We start from the raw sequence: 19,371 nt of genomic DNA, 5'->3' as shown, positions 1-19,371 counted from the left end.
GTGTAGTGAAAGCCTCTGGCGTGCTGGGCTGGTTTGTTTACCTGCTCTGTTCGCAGGTCCGGCCGATCAAGGCTCCCACTGGCCGCGGTTCGCTGCTTCGGGTCAATTGGAGCTGCTGGAAGCGGCGCAGGCTGAGGGATTTACTGGCCACCGCTTCCAGCAGCTCCCATTGGCCCAGAGCAGCGATCCACGGCCAGTTGGAGCGGCGATCGGCCAGACCTGCAGACTGGGCAGTTAAACACACCTGCCCGGCACGCCAGGGGTTTCCCTACACAAGCGGCAACCCCTGTTGGAGAAACCCTGCCTAAATCCTTTTGAAAATGGAATTTAGGCTCCTCAATCATTTAGGGATTGTTGCAACACTGAGTTCAGCAACCCTTAAATATCTTTAAAAATCTGGGCCTGAGGGCTTTGTTTTATTAAGATCTTAATTCAAACTATGCAGAGCCACAAAAGATCTACTGGTCCTCAAAGGATGCTAGCCACTGGGAAGTTTTAGCCCACTCTAAAAATGGTCAGCGGCGCTAACAGAGAGTAAAGGAATGGCTTTAACAAGATCGATCTCACAGCCTTTCCTCACATGAATAAATCCACGAGCTCTAACTCTGATCTCACAAACTGTTTTTTGCAATATTAACTTCTGCCGGAGATCCTCCCATTTTACAGCTGCCCAGGTGAGGTCAGAGTCAGGAGCTGTAAATTCTGAGTACATGTGCATCCTACATGCTATGTATTTTATTTCTAAATAACTGACTTGAAGCACTGAATATATATATATATATATATATATATATATATATATATATATATATATATATATAATTGTATTTTATTATAATGGGAATTGGGGGTCTACATTCATAAGTGGGATGGACAGAGGAGTAGGTCTGGTTGATCTACCTTGTAATCTCAAAGAACATTGCAAAGAGATGATGCAGTGCTCAATGCCTCCTGACAGCTGCTGAGAACTCTCAGCTGACGCTCCGGTCAGTGGAGGAAAGGCTCTGCCGGAGACAACCAGCAGCTACAGGGTCAGGAACATGCACAGAACTTCCACTTTAGGGGAAAATCCAGAGGGACATTTTAGAAACAACTGAGGAAAGGGGTGAGAATCCATGTGAAAGAGGTGAGTTGTCAGGGAGATAGAAAGGCATTCAAAACCTGTATAAAGAGCTGGGGGATGGGAGGTAAAGGCTATGGGATCGCCCTGGTTTCTGTCATGCTCACAGGATACAAACAGGGAAGTTAGATTAAAACATCAAATACTCTCTCTGGAAGGTTGTAGTGCAATATGACTTTATTGCATTAAATCCAAAACCCCAATGCACAAAACCCAAAACCAGAGTGAAAAGCAGGCTGCTCCATAAGGCAGAGACACCAAACTCACCCCACATTGCTCTAGGCTGGCTCTTTTCAGACTGACCGCTGAAAGACACTGATTGCATGCTTCCCTACAGAACCCCCTGGTCTGCAAGCAGGACCAGGAGAACCCTTAAGAATTTACAGTGATAGTATATAACAGTTTTCAATATAGCACCGACACCTTAGAAAGAGAGGGAAAGATATAGGCAAACAGAGAAACAGACAGAAAGGCACAGAGAGACATATGCAGACAGACAGAGAAATTAGACAGATAGAGGGAGATGTGTGAAACAGCTCTATTTAACATTAGAGCTGACTGGAATTTTTTTTATTCACAGAAATTTTTGACTTTTTGTGAAAAAAACTGACAATCAAAATTTTGTGGCTGAAAAGTGAAAATGTTCCACCAGAAGCTGGAAGCTTCTGATTTTTGACCTAATATTTTTCAGTTTTTGGCTGAAAAGTTTTTGGTTTCTGGCCAAAACGTTTTTTGTTTTTAAATAAAAACATACCATTTTTCCAGGGAAAGTAGACAGTTTTCATGAAAAAAAATCTATTTAATTTGCAAACCCAAATTTTACATAAAAAAATAAAAAAAACAGTTTTGACAAGAAATTTCCTGCTAGCTCTATTTATCAAAAGAAATGTAACACATCTGAAAAGGCAATATAAAAAACCCCTCTGGCCAGATTTTTAAAGCTATTTAGGTGCTGCAGCACATAGCATCGCAATGCCCAAGCCTAAAGCTCATTTTCCCAGATTTAGACAATGAGGAGTCAACAGTTTATTGACAGCCAATGGGATTTAGACTCTTCCATGCCTAAATCCCTTTTGAAAATGGAATTTGGGCTCCTCAATCAGATGGGTATTAATAATAATAATAATAATAATTGGAGATATTTTGGGGAGGAGGGATAGCTCAGTGGTTTAAGCATTGGCCTGCTAAACCCAGGATTATGAGTTCAATCCTTGAGGGGGCCACTTAAGGAGCTGGCGTAAAATTCTGTCTGGGGATTGGCCCTGCTTTGAGCAGGGGGTTGGACTGGATGACCTCCTGAGGTCCCTTCCAACCCTGATATTCTATGAGTCTATATACCACTCTCCTATAACTGGAAGGGACTTCAGAAACCTCTAAATAGATTTAAAAATCTGTTCCTGAGGCCTTTGCTGAATCCAGACCTTAATTCAAGCTATTCAGAGCCACAAGGGATCTACTGTTCGTCAAAGGATGTAGCCACTGGCAAGTTTTATCCCACACTAAAAATGGTCAGCAGAGCTAAGAAAGTAAAGGAATGGCTTTAACAAGTACAATCTTGCAGTGTTTCCTCACATGAAGCAGCAAAGAATCCTGTGGCACCTTATAGACTAACAGACGTTTTGCAGCATGAGCTTTCGTGGGTGAATACCCACTTCTTCGGATGCAAGTGGTGGAAATTTCCTGGGGCAGGTATATATAAGCAAGCAAGAAGCAAGCTAGAGATAACGAGGTTAGATCAATCAGGGAGGATGAGGCCCTGTTCCAGCAGCTGAAGTGTGAAAACCAAGGGAGGAGAAACTGGTTCTGTAATTGGCAAGCCATTCACAGTCTTTGTTTAGTCCTGAGCTGATGGTGTCAAATTTGCAGATGAACTGGAGCTCAGCAGTTTCTCTTTGAAGTCTGGTCCTGAAGTTTTTTTGCTGTAGGATGGCCACCTTAAGATCTGCTATTGTGTGGCCAGGGAGGTTGAAGTGTTCTCCTACAGGTTTTTGTATATTGCCATTCCTAATGTCTGATTTGTGTCCATTTATCCTTTTCCTTAGAGACTGTCCAGTTTGGCCGATGTACATAGCAGAGGGGCATTGCTGGCATATGATGGCATATATTACATTGGTGGAAGTGCAGGTGAATGAACCGGTGATGTTGTGGCTGATCTGGTTTGGTCCTGTGATGGTGTTGCTGGTGTAGATATGTGGGCAGAGTTGGCATCGAGGTTTGTTGCATGGATTGGTTCCTGAGCTAGCGTTACTATGGTGCGGTGTGCAGTTGCTGGTGAGAATATGCTTCAGGTTGGCAGGTTGTCTGTGGGCGAGGACTGGCCTGCCACCCAAGGCCTGTGAAAGTGTGGGATCATTGTCCAGGAAGGGTTGTAGATCCCTGATGATGCGTTGTAGGGGTTTTAGCTGGGGACTGTATGTGATGGCCAGTGGAGTCCTGTTGGTTTCTTTCTTGGGTTTGTCTTCCAGTAGGAGGCTTCTGGGTACACGTCTGGCTCTGTTGATCTGTTTCCTTATTTCCTCGTGTGGGTACTGTAGTCTTGAGAATGCTTGGTGGAGATTTTCTAGGTCTTGGTCTCTGTCTGCGGGGTTAGAGCAGATACGGTTGTACCTCAGTGCTTGGCTGTAGACAATGGATCTTGTGGTGTGTCCGGGATGGAAGCTGGAGGCATGAAGGTAGGCATAGCGGTCGGTAGGTTTTCGGTATAGGGTGGTGTTGATGTGACCATCACTTATTTGCACCGTGGTGTCTAGGAAGTGGACCTCCCGTGTAGATTGGTCCAGGCTGAGGTTGATGGAGGGGTGGAAGCTGTTGAAATCGTGGTGGAATTTTTCCAGAGTCTCCTTCCCATGGGTCCAGATGATGAAGATGTCATCGATGTAGCGTAGGTAGAGAAGGGGCGTGAGTGGACGGGAGCTGAGGAAGTGTTGTTCCAGGTCGGCCATAAAAATATTGGCATATTGTGGGGCCATACGGGTGCCCATAGCGGTGCCACTGATCTGGAGATATATATTGTCAGCAAATTTGAAATAGTTGTGTGTGAGGATAAAGCCACAGAGCTCAGCAACCAGGTGTGCTGTGGCATCATCAGGGATACTGTTCCTGACAGCTTGTATTCCATCAGCGTGTGGGATGTTTGTGTAGAGAGCCTCTACATCCATGGTGGCTAGGATGGTGTTTTCTGGAAGGTCACCAATTCATTGTAGTTTCCTCAGGAAATCAGTGGTGTCACGGAGATAGCTGGGAGGGCTGGTGGCATAGAGTCTGAGTAGAGAGTCCACATATCCAGACAGTCCTTCAGTGAGAGTTCCAATGCCCGAGATGATGGGGCGTCCAGGATTTCCGGGTTTGTGGATCTTGGGTAGTAGATAGAATAACCCTGGTCGGGGCTCTAAGGGTATGTTGATTTGTTCAGGTGTCAGTGTAGGGAGTATCCTGAGTAGATGGTGCAGTTTCTTAGTGTATTCCTCAGTGGGATCTGAGGGAAGTAGCCTGTAGAATTTGGTATTGGAGAGTTGTCTGGCAGCCTCCTTTTGGTAGTCAGACCTGTTCATGATGACAACAGCACCTCCTTTATCAGCCTCTTTGATTATAATGTCAGGATGGTTTCTGAGGCTGTGGATGGCATTGCGTTCTGCACGTGCACGCAATGCCCTCCACAGCCGCAGGAAACAACCTGGCCATATAATCAAAGAGGCTGATAAAGGAGGTGCTGTGTTGATCATGAACAGGTCTGACTACCAAAAGGAGGCCGCCAGACAACTCTCCAATACTAAATTTTACAGGCTACTTTCCTCAGATCCCACTGAGGAATACACTAAGAAACTGCACCATCTACTCAGGACACTCCCTACACTAACACCAGAACTAATCAACATACCCTTAGAGCCCCGACCAGGGTTATTCTATCTACTACCCAAGATCCACAAACCCGGAAATCCTGGACGCCCCATCATCTCGGGCATTGGAACTCTCACTGAAGGACTGTCTGGATATGTAGACTCTCTACTCAGACCCTATGCTACCAGCACTCCCAGCTATCTCCGTGACACCACTGATTTCCTGAGGAAACTACAATGCATTGGTGACCTTCCAGAAAACACCATCCTGGTCACCATGGATGTAGAGGCTCTCTACACAAACATCCCACATACTGATGGAATACAAGCTGTCAGGAACAGTATCCCTGATGATGCCACAGCACACCTGGTTGCTGAGCTCTGTGGCTTTATCCTCACACACAACTATTTCAAATTTGCTGACAATATATATCTCCAGATCAGTGGCACCGCTATGGGCACCCGTATGGCCCCACAATATGCCAATATTTTTATGGCCGACCTGGAACAACACTTCCTCAGCTCCCGTCCACTCACGCCCCTTCTCTACCTACGCTACATCGATGACATCTTCATCATCTGGACCCATGGGAAGGAGACTCTGGAAAAATTCCACCACGATTTCAACAGCTTCCACCCCTCCATCAACCTCAGCCTGGACCAATCTACACGGGAGGTCCACTTCCTAGACACCACGGTGCAAATAAGTGATGGTCACATCAACACCACCCTATACCGAAAACCTACCGACCGCTATGCCTACCTTCATGCCTCCAGCTTCCATCCCGGACACACCACAAGATCCATTGTCTACAGCCAAGCACTGAGGTACAACCGTATCTGCTCTAACCCCGCAGACAGAGACCAAGACCTAGAAAATCTCCACCAAGCATTCTCAAGACTACAGTACCCACACGAGGAAATAAGGAAACAGATCAACAGAGCCAGACGTGTACCCAGAAGCCTCCTACTGGAAGACAAACCCAAGAAAGAAACCAACAGGACTCCACTGGCCATCACATACAGTCCCCAGCTAAAACCCCTACAACGCATCATCAGGGATCTACAACCCTTCCTGGACAATGATCCCACACTTTCACAGGCCTTGGGTGGCAGGCCAGTCCTCGCCCACAGACAACCTGCCAACCTGAAGCATATTCTCACCAGCAACTGCACACCGCACCATAGTAACGCTAGCTCAGGAACCAATCCATGCAACAAACCTCGATGCCAACTCTGCCCACATATCTACACCAGCAACACCATCACAGGACCAAACCAGATCAGCCACAACATCACCGGTTCATTCACCTGCACTTCCACCAATGTAATATATGCCATCATATGCCAGCAATGCCCCTCTGCTATGTACATCGGCCAAACTGGACAGTCTCTAAGGAAAAGGATAAATGGACACAAATCAGACATTAGGAATGGCAATATACAAAAACCTGTAGGAGAACACTTCAACCTCCCTGGCCACACAATAGCAGATCTTAAGGTGGCCATCCTACAGCAAAAAAACTTCAGGACCAGACTTCAAAGAGAAACTGCTGAGCTCCAGTTCATCTGCAAATTTGACACCATCAGCTCAGGACTAAACAAAGACTGTGAATGGCTTGCCAATTACAGAACCAGTTTCTCCTCCCTTGGTTTTCACACTTCAGCTGCTGGAACAGGGCCTCATCCTCCCTGATTGATCTAACCTCGTTATCTCTTGCTTGCTTCTTGCTTGCTTATATATACCTGCCCCAGGAAATTTCCACCACTTGCATCCGAAGAAGTGGGTATTCACCCACGAAAGCTCATGCTGCAAAACGTCTGTTAGTCTATAAGGTGCCACAGGATTCTTTGCTGCTTTTACAGAACCAGACTAACACGGCTACCCCTCTGATTCCTCACATGAATACATCTATGAGGTCTAATTCTGATCTCCCAAACAGTTTTTTGCAATATTAATTTCTGCCAGAGATCCTCCCATTTTACAGCTGCCCAGGTGAGCTCAGAACCAGGAGCAGTAAATTCTGAGTAGACAGACAGACAAATAGAGCCTTTGTAGTTCAGTTGTTTTCATAGTAGTACACTACATGGTCTAAGGTCCTTAATCAGCCTTCACTCAGTGACTATTCCCAAATACCCAGAAGAATGGAAGTGTGTTGGTTACAGACCGAGCAAAATTGTAGTATCTGAGCACCTCACAGTCCTTAATGTATTTATCCTCACAATGCCACAGTGAGATTAGAAAAGGTTTCTGTGCCCATTGTACAGATGGAGAACTGAGGCCCAGAGGGTCAGTTTGATAAGGTACTTAGTGCCTAAAAATGCAGATCAGGACCAGTGGGATTTTACAAAGTCCTTCATCAGCCTCAGTGCCTATCTCGCATTCAAGCCAAAGGATATTAGATGCCTAACCTGCTTAGATGCTTTACAGCATTCCACTTGGTGCCTAACTACATGATTTGGTGCCTCAACACCTTTAAAATCTGGCCTAAGCAATTCCCCCAAAGAGCCCCAGGGAGCCTGCTGGAGAACAGAGAATTGACCCCACGTGTCCAACATCCCAGGTTAGCCCCCTACCTAAATCTATCCAGAGCTATAGCTTGCCACGTTGTTCAGTTTCCTGAATTACTCAATGATCTCTAGTGAGTTCCAGGAGACAAATACACATTGTGTAAAAAGAACATTGTTTCATGTCTGAGTGCTAAAGGTGTTGTCTGTTAAGTTGATTGGGTCATTCTTGATTTGTAGGTGCACCTGATGGAGTTTCTCTGTCCCATTCATTAGTCCTTAACCTCTCACATGTCCAACCTTGTTCATCTCCTCTTTCAGTGAAACTGCCTGAGTCTTTTCTGAGGCTGGGATATTCAAAGGGACCTAAAGAAATTAGACACTGTTGAAAAATTAAGGGGAGTTGGACACCTGACTCCCCTGAAATTCTCAGCCCCATTAAGCTCTGCCCATCCATGCATCTGCTTCTCCTCTCACGCTCTGCTCCATTCCCAGCCCCATGCAGTAAATGGGAAAAGAAGAGACGCTCTCTCCTCTCTTCCCCCAGCTCTGAGACAGCAGGTGCAGCTCAGGAGCCTGCATGTGAGCACCAGCAGAGCAGGGCGTGAGCATGCTCTCTTCATGCTAATGCCTGTGACACTGAGAGCAGGAACTTGACTAGCAGCGCAGCTGGGAAACTCCCTCTGCCCAGTGCCCTGCCCCGTGCACAAAGGGAATGCCCCGAGCAGGCACATACAGACCCCTGTCCCTCTCGTCCCCTCCTTGGCACCCTGAGACACACTCTACCCCAGGTGTACTCTGCTGCCCAGCTGAAGAGTGAGAGTGTCTGGGCCTGGATTTTGTGCAGCATCCTAGGTGCAACAGAACAGCTGGAACTCAATGCTCCCAGCACACTCTGCAGTGTCGCAGTTCAGCCCTGTTGGGCGGGGGGAGGATTGACACCTATCAAGGGCAGAATAGGAAGTGAGAGGGAGCAGGATATGCACACCTATGGTGTGCGCCTGACAGACAGCTCCAGCTGTGCTCCTTCCCACTACTGCACCTTTTCCTCCCTACATGAGATCCCCAGGATCTGATCACGGGCTTGTCTAAATGGAGAGTTAGATCATGGCGAGCTGGGTGTGAATCTCCAGAGCACTAGCCTGCCACGTACTAACAAGCTGTTTGGACCCTGCTCCAGTGCACTAAACATTCCCTAGTGCACATTGACCTACCCCCAATTCAAACAGCACTAGGGCAAAATCCACTAGGGGATTTTTAGTGTGTGATAGCTGGATCCGCGCAGACCCTTACTGAACAACAACCTACCGCACTGTAGATTTCCACCCCAGCTTGCCACACACTGACTCCCTGTGTGGACAAACCCCAGGAAGGTTCAGATTTACCTTTAATCCTCAGCAAGAAGCGGCGACCTCTGTGTCGATGCTGAGTGGGTGTGGGGATCTGATTTCCACTTCCATGCTGCTCCCCTCTGTCTTCTGCTCTCAGAGTTTGTCTACCGGGTGGGGTAGTTCACTCAAGAGCAATGGGATTTCTAAAGGGCACCAACGTCTGGCACACGAACTGGCTCATGTAGAATCTTGCTCGTGCCCACTGAAAGTTCCTTTCTTCATGACACATTGGGCAACTTTAGAATTAGCACCCCGCTGTGGTGCACCACTGCCCCGTATGGACAAGCCCTTATTCGCTCTGCAAAGACACCTACCTTCCACTGCTGCACTGGGCTGGCTCTTGATTTCTTGCTTGATGCAACACCCGTGTATATTACAAGGAGCTTCCATGCTTCCTGCTCTGGAGCCTTCTAGGGTTTATAGAGGAAAGCAGCCTCACATTAGCTCAGCCATCTCTTGGGATCTCCGCTGAGGCTGCTGCTAATGATCCCTGCTTTGCAAGTGCCCTCAGGAGGGAATTCAATGCTATGGTGCTTGTTAAGACAGTATAAACATCATGGCCATTGACTACTGAGGCCTGGTCTCCACTACAGAGTTAGGCTGACTCAAGGCATCTTACGTCGACCTAACTATGGAAGCGTTTACACTTAAATTTCACTCCCGCTGATGTCACTGCCCCACTACGCTGACTTAATAACCCAACCTCCACGAACAGCGTAGAGTCAAGGTTGATGTAGTTAGTGTCAATGTAGACACTGCGTTGCTTATGGCAACTGTTACTGCCCTTCAGGAGCCTGCCCACGATGCCCCACGCTGTCAGTGCAATCGGCGCGAGTGCTCCTGGTGAGGTCACAAGGAGCAAAGTGCAGACACACACGAGCAATGTAATTACTGTGGCGACTTTCTGCTGGCGTAAGTAAGGTCGACTTAATTCTGTAGTGTGGACATGGCCTGAATTCGAGAAGAATGAGTTCCTTAGGATTTGGCCCATAGCAGTTATTCTTTGCTGACTGTCTGGTCTAGCTTGCCCATTCCCGGGTGAATTAACAGGTGTGTTGTATGTAAGACCTGGGAGGTAATTGTTCTGCTCTGCTCGGCACTGGTGACATGTCAGCTGGAGTAGTGTGTCCAGTTCTGGGCACTGCACTTTAAGAAGGATGGGGAAAAATTAGACACAGTCCAGAGGAGAGCAACAAAAATGATAAAGAGGTAGAAAGAATTGGGCGTGTTTAGCCTGGAGAAGAGAAGGGTGAGGGGGGACGTGGTAATAGTCTTCAGAGACCTACCAGATTGTTAGAAAGAGGATGATGATCCACTTATTCTCCACGTGCCCCGACAGAAGGACAAGAAGGAAAACTATAACAAAACATGCAGAGGAGTGGGGAGGAGCACTGTGGAATCACAGAGCAACTGAGTGGCCAGTGGAGAAGCAACTGGATTGAGACTATTCCCAGCTCTGCAACTGGCTTATTGAATGACCATGGGCAAGTCACATCACCGCTGTATGCATCAGTTTCCCATCTGTAAAATGGGAATAATGATGTCAAGCTCTTGGAGATCTGTTGATGAAAAGTACAATATAAAAACTAGGTCTTTTGATTATTACCGAGTCACAGTAGCGCATCAACTGGAAACCTAGGTGAGAACGACAGTTGTCTAAATGGCCAGGAACTCTCACTAATAAAAATGGCTCCTTCTGTTTTAAAAACTAGGAAATAAAATGTCACAAAAAAACCTTTGTTAATGCACAGTTAAGGTGCCCGGTGATAGCTCGGGCCCGTCCCAAAGGCTGAGTTCAGCAAAACTCTGACTTCTGAGAACCAGGAAATAGAGAGAGAAGATAAATGCCCACACAACCTTAACTCTGCCCTATTTGTGCGATACCTCAAAATACCCACACTACGCATTCCCACTCTATCGTGTCACTCCTGTGGGTAGGTGCTTCCTGCCATGGCCTATGTTCAAACCCTGATCATACTCCCCTGACAGGATACCACACTTGTAAAGTGTAATGGCCACTTCACACCCTTTTCCAGTCCCTGAGTTGAGGAGAGTATTGTTCCACTGTGGCAGCACAGGCTTTTCAAGATTACCTGGCTCACTCATGCCATCCCGGATGACGGGGGAAGAAGGGCTGTCAGGCTGTCTGGAGTTACTGAAGAGCACGGGTACCAGCCTCAGGGCAGACTGTTCAGAATCAGATCACAACCCTCACATTGGCTGTGAGTTCTAGACTTAGATTTCAACAACCAAGTATCAAGTGGGACCTCCTCAAGCACTACAACAGCCTTAACATGGAGTCACAGACAGTCCCCTTGGACACTCCGGTCTGTCGTGCCTGCCTTTGTGATAGCTGGCCCCTTCCACCAAAAATCACAATAATATTAAGGGAGCTGACCCCTGGCAGGCACCGACATGGCTTCCCCATGCTAAGGGGTGGTGTCAGTGGGTGCCGCACAATCCCAGGCACCGCAAGAAATGTCACAGGGACATATAATAAAATTAAAAGATGGCAAATTCTGAACCAATAAATACCTTTTTCCACGATGTGTGATTAGACTGTAGTCATCAAAGTGGGACTGGACATTTGTATGGCTAACAAGAATAACCAGAGTTATCATAGGCAATGATGATGATTCCTATTACTCTAAGCAGCAAGTTGGGTTGTTTTTCTCTAGGGACCAGACAGAGACGCAAACACTCAGGCCTGGTCTACACTAGGAGTTTATGTCGAATTTAGCAGCGTTAATTCGATTTAACCGTGCAACCGTCCACACCAGGAAGCTAATTAGTTCGACCTAGAGGGCTCTTTAGTTCAAATTCGGTACTCCACCCCGACGAGGGGAGTAGCGCTAAATTCGACATGGCTATGTCGAGTTAGCCTATGTGTGGACGAAAATCGACCTTAGTAGCTCCGGGAGCTATCCCACAGTGCACCACTGTGTTGACGCTCTGGACAGCAGTCCGAGCTCAGATGTTCTGATCAGCCATACAGGAAAAGCCCCGGGAAAATTTGAATTCCTTTTCCTGTCTGGCCAGTTTGAATCTTAATTCCTGGTTGGACATCGGGGCGAGCTCAGCAGCACCAGCAACGATGCAGACCTCTCCAGCAGAGGGGTCCATGCAATCTCAGAGTAGAAAGAGGGCCCCAGCATGGACTAACCGGGAAGTCTTGGATCTGATCGCTGTGTGGGGCGATCAGTCTGTGCTTTCGGAGCTGCGCTCCAACAAACGTAATGCCAAGACCTACGAGAAGGTCTCCAAAGCCATGGCACTCAGAGGATACAGCCGGGATGCAACGCAGTGCCACGTGAAAATCAAGGACCTGAGACAAGGCTACCAAAAAATCAAAGCGGCAAATGGACGCTCCGGAGCCCAGCCCCAGACATGCCGCTTCTACGAGGCACTGCATGCCATTCTCGGTGGGACTGCCACCACTGCCCCACCAGTGACCGTGGACTCTGAGGATGGGATAGTGTCGACTGGCAGTTTCTCGGCGATGTTCGCCGATGGGGAAGATGAGGAAGGGTTTGTGGAGGACGAGGCAGGCGACAGCGCTTACAATACTGATTTCCCTGACAGCCAGGATCTCTTCATCACCCTCACAGAGATCCCCTACCAACCCTCCCCGGCCGTTAACCCGGACTCTGAATCAGGGGAAGGATCAGTCGGTAAGTGCTATAAACATGTAAACATTTATTTTTTTAAAAACAGGAGGCGGCCCAGCAGAGCCAGTGGAGGGAGACCCTCTCCCAGTACCAGCGCTCACACAGCGAACGGGAGGACAGGTGGCGGCAGGAAGACCAGCAGGCGACTCAAACACTGCTTGGCCTAATGAGGGAGCAAACGGACACGCTCCGGCGCCTTGTGGATGTTCTGCAGGACTGCAGGCAGGAGGAGAGAGCCCCCCTGCAGTGTATCTGCCACCGCCCTCCCCCGCCACAAAGTCCTGTCCCCCCCTCACCCAAAATAACAAGAAGGAGGGACGCTAGGGGCCGTGAAAACTGTCACTCCACCCCAGCAGAGTGCTCATGTACCAAACAGCTCTCATTCCCTAAATTTTGAGAAGTGCTTCCCTTCCTGGCTCACCCAATCCCAAATCCCAGTTTCATCCCCCAACTGTGTAGTTGAGTATTAAAAATAGTTTGCTGTTAATTACTGTTTCCGTCATGTTTCTTTGCAGAAGACTTTGTGTGAAGGGGGGGGTGGGGTTTGTTAATTGCATAGGACAGCCACCATTACCAGGGTACAGACATGGGGGCAGGATCAACAGCAGGTCACACACAGAGTGCAGTCACTAGGCACCCGGGTCACTCTGCGAGGTGTCTGCTCCCCCAGGTCAGTCTGGGAGGTGTATGCTGCCCCAGGGTCCTAGCGCCTGCCATCCACAAATGGCAAGGCAGGCTGCCCTTACCATGCCCTTCCACCCTAGCCATGAGCCTCTCCGATGCCCTGAGCCCCAGCCAGAGCCCTCATCCCCCTACACCTACTCACCCTTCCCACACATCCCTCACCACTTCCTGCAAACCCACCCCTTCCTGCACACCCTCCTGTAACCGTCCTCCCCCCAGAGACCGCTGTAGGAGCAGGAGCCTGTCATTCCTCGAGTGTAGAAGCGGTTTGTACATCACTGCACACCGTACCCACCACAGTCTGCATCCCTGTTTGAACCCTTTAACGCAAATTCATTAGTAAAGAAAACTTTGTTAATTAACAATGTTCCACAAACTTTATTTTTAAACGTCTGTTGGAAGGGGGGAAACCTGGTGAACGGGGTGTGTAAACGCAGAAAAAAGTCAACAGTAACTGAAACAGGGGCAGGTTCAGCTTCTCTGTAAAGAAACCTGCTCTCTGAGGAACCTAGCTTTCAAAGCCTCCCGGATGCACAGCGCTTCCCGCTGGGCTCTTCTAATGGCACGGGTGTCTGGCTGAGCGTAATCAGCAGCCAGGCGATTTGCCTCAACCTCCCATCCCGCCATAAAGGTCTCCCCCTTGCTCTCACAGAGATTGTGGAGCACACAGCAAGCTGCAATAACAATGGGGATATTGGTTTCGCTGAGATCCGAGTGAGTCAGTAAGCTCCTCCATCTCCCCTTGAGACGTCCGAAAGCACACTCCACCACCATTCTGCACTTGCTCAGCCGGTAGTTGAAGAGTTCTTTGTCACTGTCCAGGGCGCCTGTATAGGGCTTCATGAGCCAGGGCATTAGCGGGTAGGCTGGGTCCCCGAGGATCACTGTAGGCATCTCCACATCCCCAACAGTTATTTTGTGGTCCGGGAAGAAACTACCTTCCTGCAGGTGTCTAAACAGACAGGAGTTCCTGAAAACACGCGCGTCATGAACCTTGCCCGGCCACCCGACGTAGATGTTGGTAAAATGTCCCCTATGGTCCACCAGTGCTTGCAGCACCATTGAAAAGTAGCCCTTTCTGTTAATATACTGGCTGGCCTGGTGGGCTGGTCCCAGGATAGGGATGTGAGTCCCATCTATAGCCCCACTGCAGTTTGGGAATCCCATCGCGGTGAAGCCATCTATGACGACCTGGACGTTTCCCAGGGTCACTACCTTTGTGAGCAGTAGGTCAATGATTGTGTTGGCTACTTGCATCACAGCAACCCCCACGGTAGATTTGCCCATGCCAAAGTGGTTCGCTACTGACCGGTAGCAGTCTGGCTTTGCAAGTTTCCAGACGGCTATGGCCACTCGCTTCTGCACACTCAGGGCTGCTCGCATCCGGGTGTCCTGGCGCTTCAGGGCAGGGGACAGAAAGTCACACAGTTCAAGGAAAGTGCCCTTACGCATCCTGAAGTTTCGCAGCCACTGTGATTCATCCCAGACCTGCAGCACTATGAGGTCCCACCAGTCCGTGCTTGTTTCCCGGGCCCAGAATCGCCGTTCCACAGCATGAACTTGACCCACTGCCACCATGATCTCCGCGGCGCGGGATCCCATGCTTTGTGAGAGGTCTGTGCCACTCTGACACTTCATGTCCTCACCGTGCTGCCGGAGCCTCCTTGCCCGATTTCTCAGCAGCTGACTGTGGAAGAGGTGGACGATAAGGTGCGAGGAGTTGACTATGGCCATAAGTGCAGCGATGATCACAGCAGGCTCCATACTCGCAGTGCTGTGGCGTCCACGCTGTCACTGACCAGAAAAGTGCGCGAACAGATTGCCCGCCGGCGCTTTCAGGGAGAGAGGGCGGGAGTGACGGTTGAATGACGACAGTTACCCAAAACCACCCTTGACACATTTTTCCCCCAGCAGGAATTGGGGGCTCTACCCAGCATTCCAATGGGAAGCGGGGACTGCGGGAACTGTGAGATAGCTGCCCAGAATGCACCGCTTCCAATGTCGACACTTGCCCCGTTAGTGTGGACTCACAAAGTCGAATTAGTGTCCTTAGTGTGGATACACAAATTCGACTTCATAAGGTCGAATCCACAAATTCGACCTAAGTTAAATCGAACTACTCTTGTAGTGTAGATATACCCTCAGACACTCTTAGCTATTCTGCTGCAAGAATAAGACAACCCTGAGTAGATGCTGAGGGCATTAGGGTTCAAACCTCCCCAAACACAATGTGTATCTCCATGCCAGGGAGAGACTGCGTATTGTTATTCGTTTATGATCCGAGTGGCTAGTCATAGTTTGGAGCCGTGGGGATGTCCCAGTTGGAAGTAGACATTGATGGAGTCTGATATTTTCTTTGATCCAATCTCATTTATTGACAAGGAATATTCAAAGTCCGACTTCTCTGAATGCATGAGGAACCAAAAACAAAAAGAGCAGCTTCTTTGCTTACTGCCCCAAGTCTCGTTAGCCACCTCGTTTGACCCAAAAGCTTCCCTTTTCCAGGCTCACACTGGGCTACTGTTTGCCTTCCTTGCTTTTTTCCCTCTGGCTCCCTATCTCTCTTCTGTGTGTTCTCTCTCCTCTCTCTTCTCTCACACACCAACCCATGCTTAGCCAAACCCTTCTGACCACTCAGTCCAAATTCCTGGGCAGGTTCACACATCGTTTTTCTTAGGTGGGGGCTTCTGATTAACTCATCCTGACAGTTATGTGAATAGAAGGGGGTGTCCACACATCAGTTAGAATACGTTTTTTAACTCAACCATAACAAGGTTTGGTCCAGCTCATAATGACATCCCTCACCTCAGGGGAGGCTCAGGCTAGTCACCCAGGTTTGGCCCCACCCTACAACATCCACACAGCTATTTTTAGCATGCTAGCACAAGCCCTGCTAGCACGAGTCTGTCTACCCAGCCTGGGAGGTCACCTTCAGCTGCCATATAGAAGACCCCCAGTGGTGCAGCTACTGTCAATGCCTTCAGTTAGTTCATTTGTATTCATTAGGATCAGAGATGTAAGGATTAAAGGACTATTCAATGGGTAGAATTTTCAAAAGCACCAAAGTGACTTCAGAGCCTGAGTTCCCCTTTCAGAAGGACCTAAGGACGAGGGAATCTCTGTCTCATAGAAAGTCAATGAGATTTATGCTTCTAAGACAGCTAGACACTTTTGGAAGTTTACTCAATGTGCTTCAGGGTGAAAGGAGCTGGCATGTGTCATGATTAGCATTTCCTCCATGCCTACATGCTGCTTTTTTGTTTGACATTGATTTTGTTGTTGTTGTTGCTGTAGCAAAGAGGTTGTGTCAACAGAAACCATTCACATCATTTATTTTATTTTGATAGCCACTACTCTGTATAGGATCTGATGCACTGGGTTTTAGGGAATGTGTACACTGCAATGTAAGCCCAAACTCACACTCAGGCTTGAGGATTTCAATCTGACAAACGCACATTCAACCACCATTCTACACCTATTGAGAAGATAATTAAGCCTTCTTTTGCCATGGCCTCTGATCAGGATACTGTTTCATATGCCCAGGCAAAAGGGGGTGCATGGGATCCCCTAGAATAACCATGGAAACAGTAATTCCATTTATGACATTATCATTTGGAATAGTGTTCCGGCCTATCCATGAAGGTAGATGGCTGACAGATGGAAAACCTTGGCATCAGGAACTTTTCCAGGGCAGCCCACGTTGGCGTCCATAACTTTGCCTCTGTGGTCCCCAATGGCCTGCATACCCATGGAGTAGTACCTTTGCATTGTCTGTACTCTGGCTCCTTGTGTACATACAATCATGGCCCCAGTGCAAGCTCTGGTCAACCCAGGTCTGCATGACGATGGGGTCCCACCAGTCTGTGCTTGTGGCCCTGCTGCAAAGCACCGGTCTACACAAGGGGCATCAGAGGCTCTCCCAAGACCCATGAGCAGCATCAGCCAGTTTGAGTCTGCCAGGTCTGTATCACCCTCCTCCTCCTCCAACAGGTGCCTTCTTCTGAAGGTCAGAAAATGCCCCCGAAATGTCCACCAGCACCTCATGGAAGCTCTGCCCATTGCCTAAAACAGGAGTGAAAGCACAAGCAAGACAAGTGCTTCAAACGCTGATTGAGACGGGTTAGATCAAAGAAACCCTTCTGGGAGCTGCGACCTGAGTGCCCAGACTACTCCTACCCCTGCTTTCCCTGACAGCTCAGGACTCCAGCATCTGTCTTGCTGAGCCAGACATTCCCGTCTGTTCCAACAAAGACCCAGGGTCTGAATTACTTGCCCCAAAGCTGCAGGTTTACCTGAAAGCAGCTAATAGAAGTGAGCTTTTCTTTAGCACTCAGATGCCCAACTCCCAGTGGGGTCTAAACCCAAATAAATCAGTTTATCTCTGTATAAAGATTATGCAGGGTAACTCACACATTGTTAGCCCACTATAACACTGATAGAGAGATATGCACAGTTGTTTTCTCCCCCAGGTATTAATACATACTCTGAGTTAATTAATAAGTAAAAAGTGATTTTATTCAATACAGAAAGTAGGATTTAAGTGGTCCCAAGTAGTAACAGACAGAACAAAGTAAGTCACCAAGCAAAATAAAATAAAACGTGCAAATCTATGTCTAATCCATCTGAAGCCAGATAAGATCCTCACCAATTCCAGAATGCTCCCTTTTACAGACTAATCTCATTCTAGGCAGTAGCAAGTATCAGCTTTAGCCACGGATGGGAATGTCATCAACCCAAAAAGTAGCATCTCCTCACATTCCACAAAGCAGTTCCCATTGGTGTGAGCTTGGGCCCTACTAGATGTAAACTTTCTTGCTCATTAAGCCAGATGGATTCCTTCACAGATCAGTGACTCCATCTGAATTCATTTGAGCAACATATATTACCGGATGACTTTTCTCAGGGCCTCCTTCACCTCTTTGTTTCGCAGGCTGTAGATGAGGGGGTTGAGCATGGGAGTCAGGACTGTGTAGAAGACGGAGAACACTTTGTTCAAGGTTTTCAGTGTATTGGTTTTTGGTAGCAGATACACAGTTATTATGGTCCCATAGAAAACTGTAACCACAATGAGGTGAGAGGAGCAGGTGGAAAACGCCTTTTGCCTCCCGGTAGTGGAAGGGATTCTCAGCGTAGCAGCAATGATACAAACATAGGATGTCACAGTTAATAGAAATGGGCAAGGCAGGTCTAGAGAGGTGACTATGAAACTAACCAGTGTGATCATGCTGGTGTCACTGCACGAGAGTTTTAGCATTGGAGAAAAATCACAAAAGAAATGGTCAATTTCATTGGGGCCACAGAATGTTAATTGTGACATAAAACACATCATTATTACACAAGTTAGAAATCCGCTTATCCAAGACCCCGCTGCTAGCTGGAGGCACAACCTGCCATTCATCAGGGCTGCATAATGCAGGGGTTTGCATATTGCTACATAACGATCGTAAGACATTGCTGCTAGGAGATAGCATTCTGTAGTTGCCAGAGAAACAAAGCAATAAAACTGTGCAAAACAGCCACTGACAGAAATGGTTCTGTCTCCAGTCAGGAGACTGGCCAGTAACCTGGGCAGGATGGTTGAGATGTAGCAAGTCTCCAGGCAGGACAAGTTCCCTAAGAAGAACTACATGGGAGTGAGAAGGTGCTGATCAGTGACAACTAGCGCAATGATGAGGATGTTCCCAGATATGGTCACAATGTAGATCACCAGGAAAACCAGGAAGAGAAGCAGCTGCAGTACAGGGAGATTCCCGAATCCCAGGAGGATGAATTCGGTGATGATCGTTCGATTGTCCTCTTCTGCATTGTCTATGAGGTGCATCTAGGTACAAAGAAAAATACTAAAACTCAGAGATGGGACTTTCAAAGGCAAAAACTACCCATCAGCTTAGGCAAGTGCAGAAGGACAGATATCCAGAGGCATTTAGGCACCCAAAGTTGCAGATAGGTGCCTAGTGGGATTTTCAAAATACTTAGGCAAGCTATGTGCCTCAAGACCAGATTTATAAAGCTATTTAGGTGCTGCAGCACACAGCATCACAATGCCTAAGCCTAAATCTCATTTTCCCAGATTTACGCAAAGAGGACTCTACAGTCTATTGACAGCCAATGGGATTTAGCCTCCTCCATGCCTAAATCCCTTTTGAAATCAATTGGGATTTGTT

The 19,371-nt window shown here is 48.0% G+C and overlaps 1 protein-coding gene and 1 pseudogene across 2 annotated transcripts in view; both read right to left on the bottom strand.

Annotated features, from left to right (window-relative positions):
* Positions 1-19,371, bottom strand: part of LOC123345337 — a 716,016-nt gene that overhangs the window by 126,647 nt on the left and 569,998 nt on the right. The window lies entirely within an intron of this gene.
* On the bottom strand, positions 18,090-19,028 carry LOC123346930 (annotated as a pseudogene).

This window comes from Mauremys mutica, chromosome 12 (genome assembly GCF_020497125.1).
Source record: "Mauremys mutica isolate MM-2020 ecotype Southern chromosome 12, ASM2049712v1, whole genome shotgun sequence".
In the NCBI taxonomy this organism is placed as follows: domain Eukaryota; kingdom Metazoa; phylum Chordata; order Testudines; family Geoemydidae; genus Mauremys; species Mauremys mutica.
Note: the sequence above shows the minus strand (reverse complement) of the source record. Positions and strands in the feature narration are given on the sequence as shown.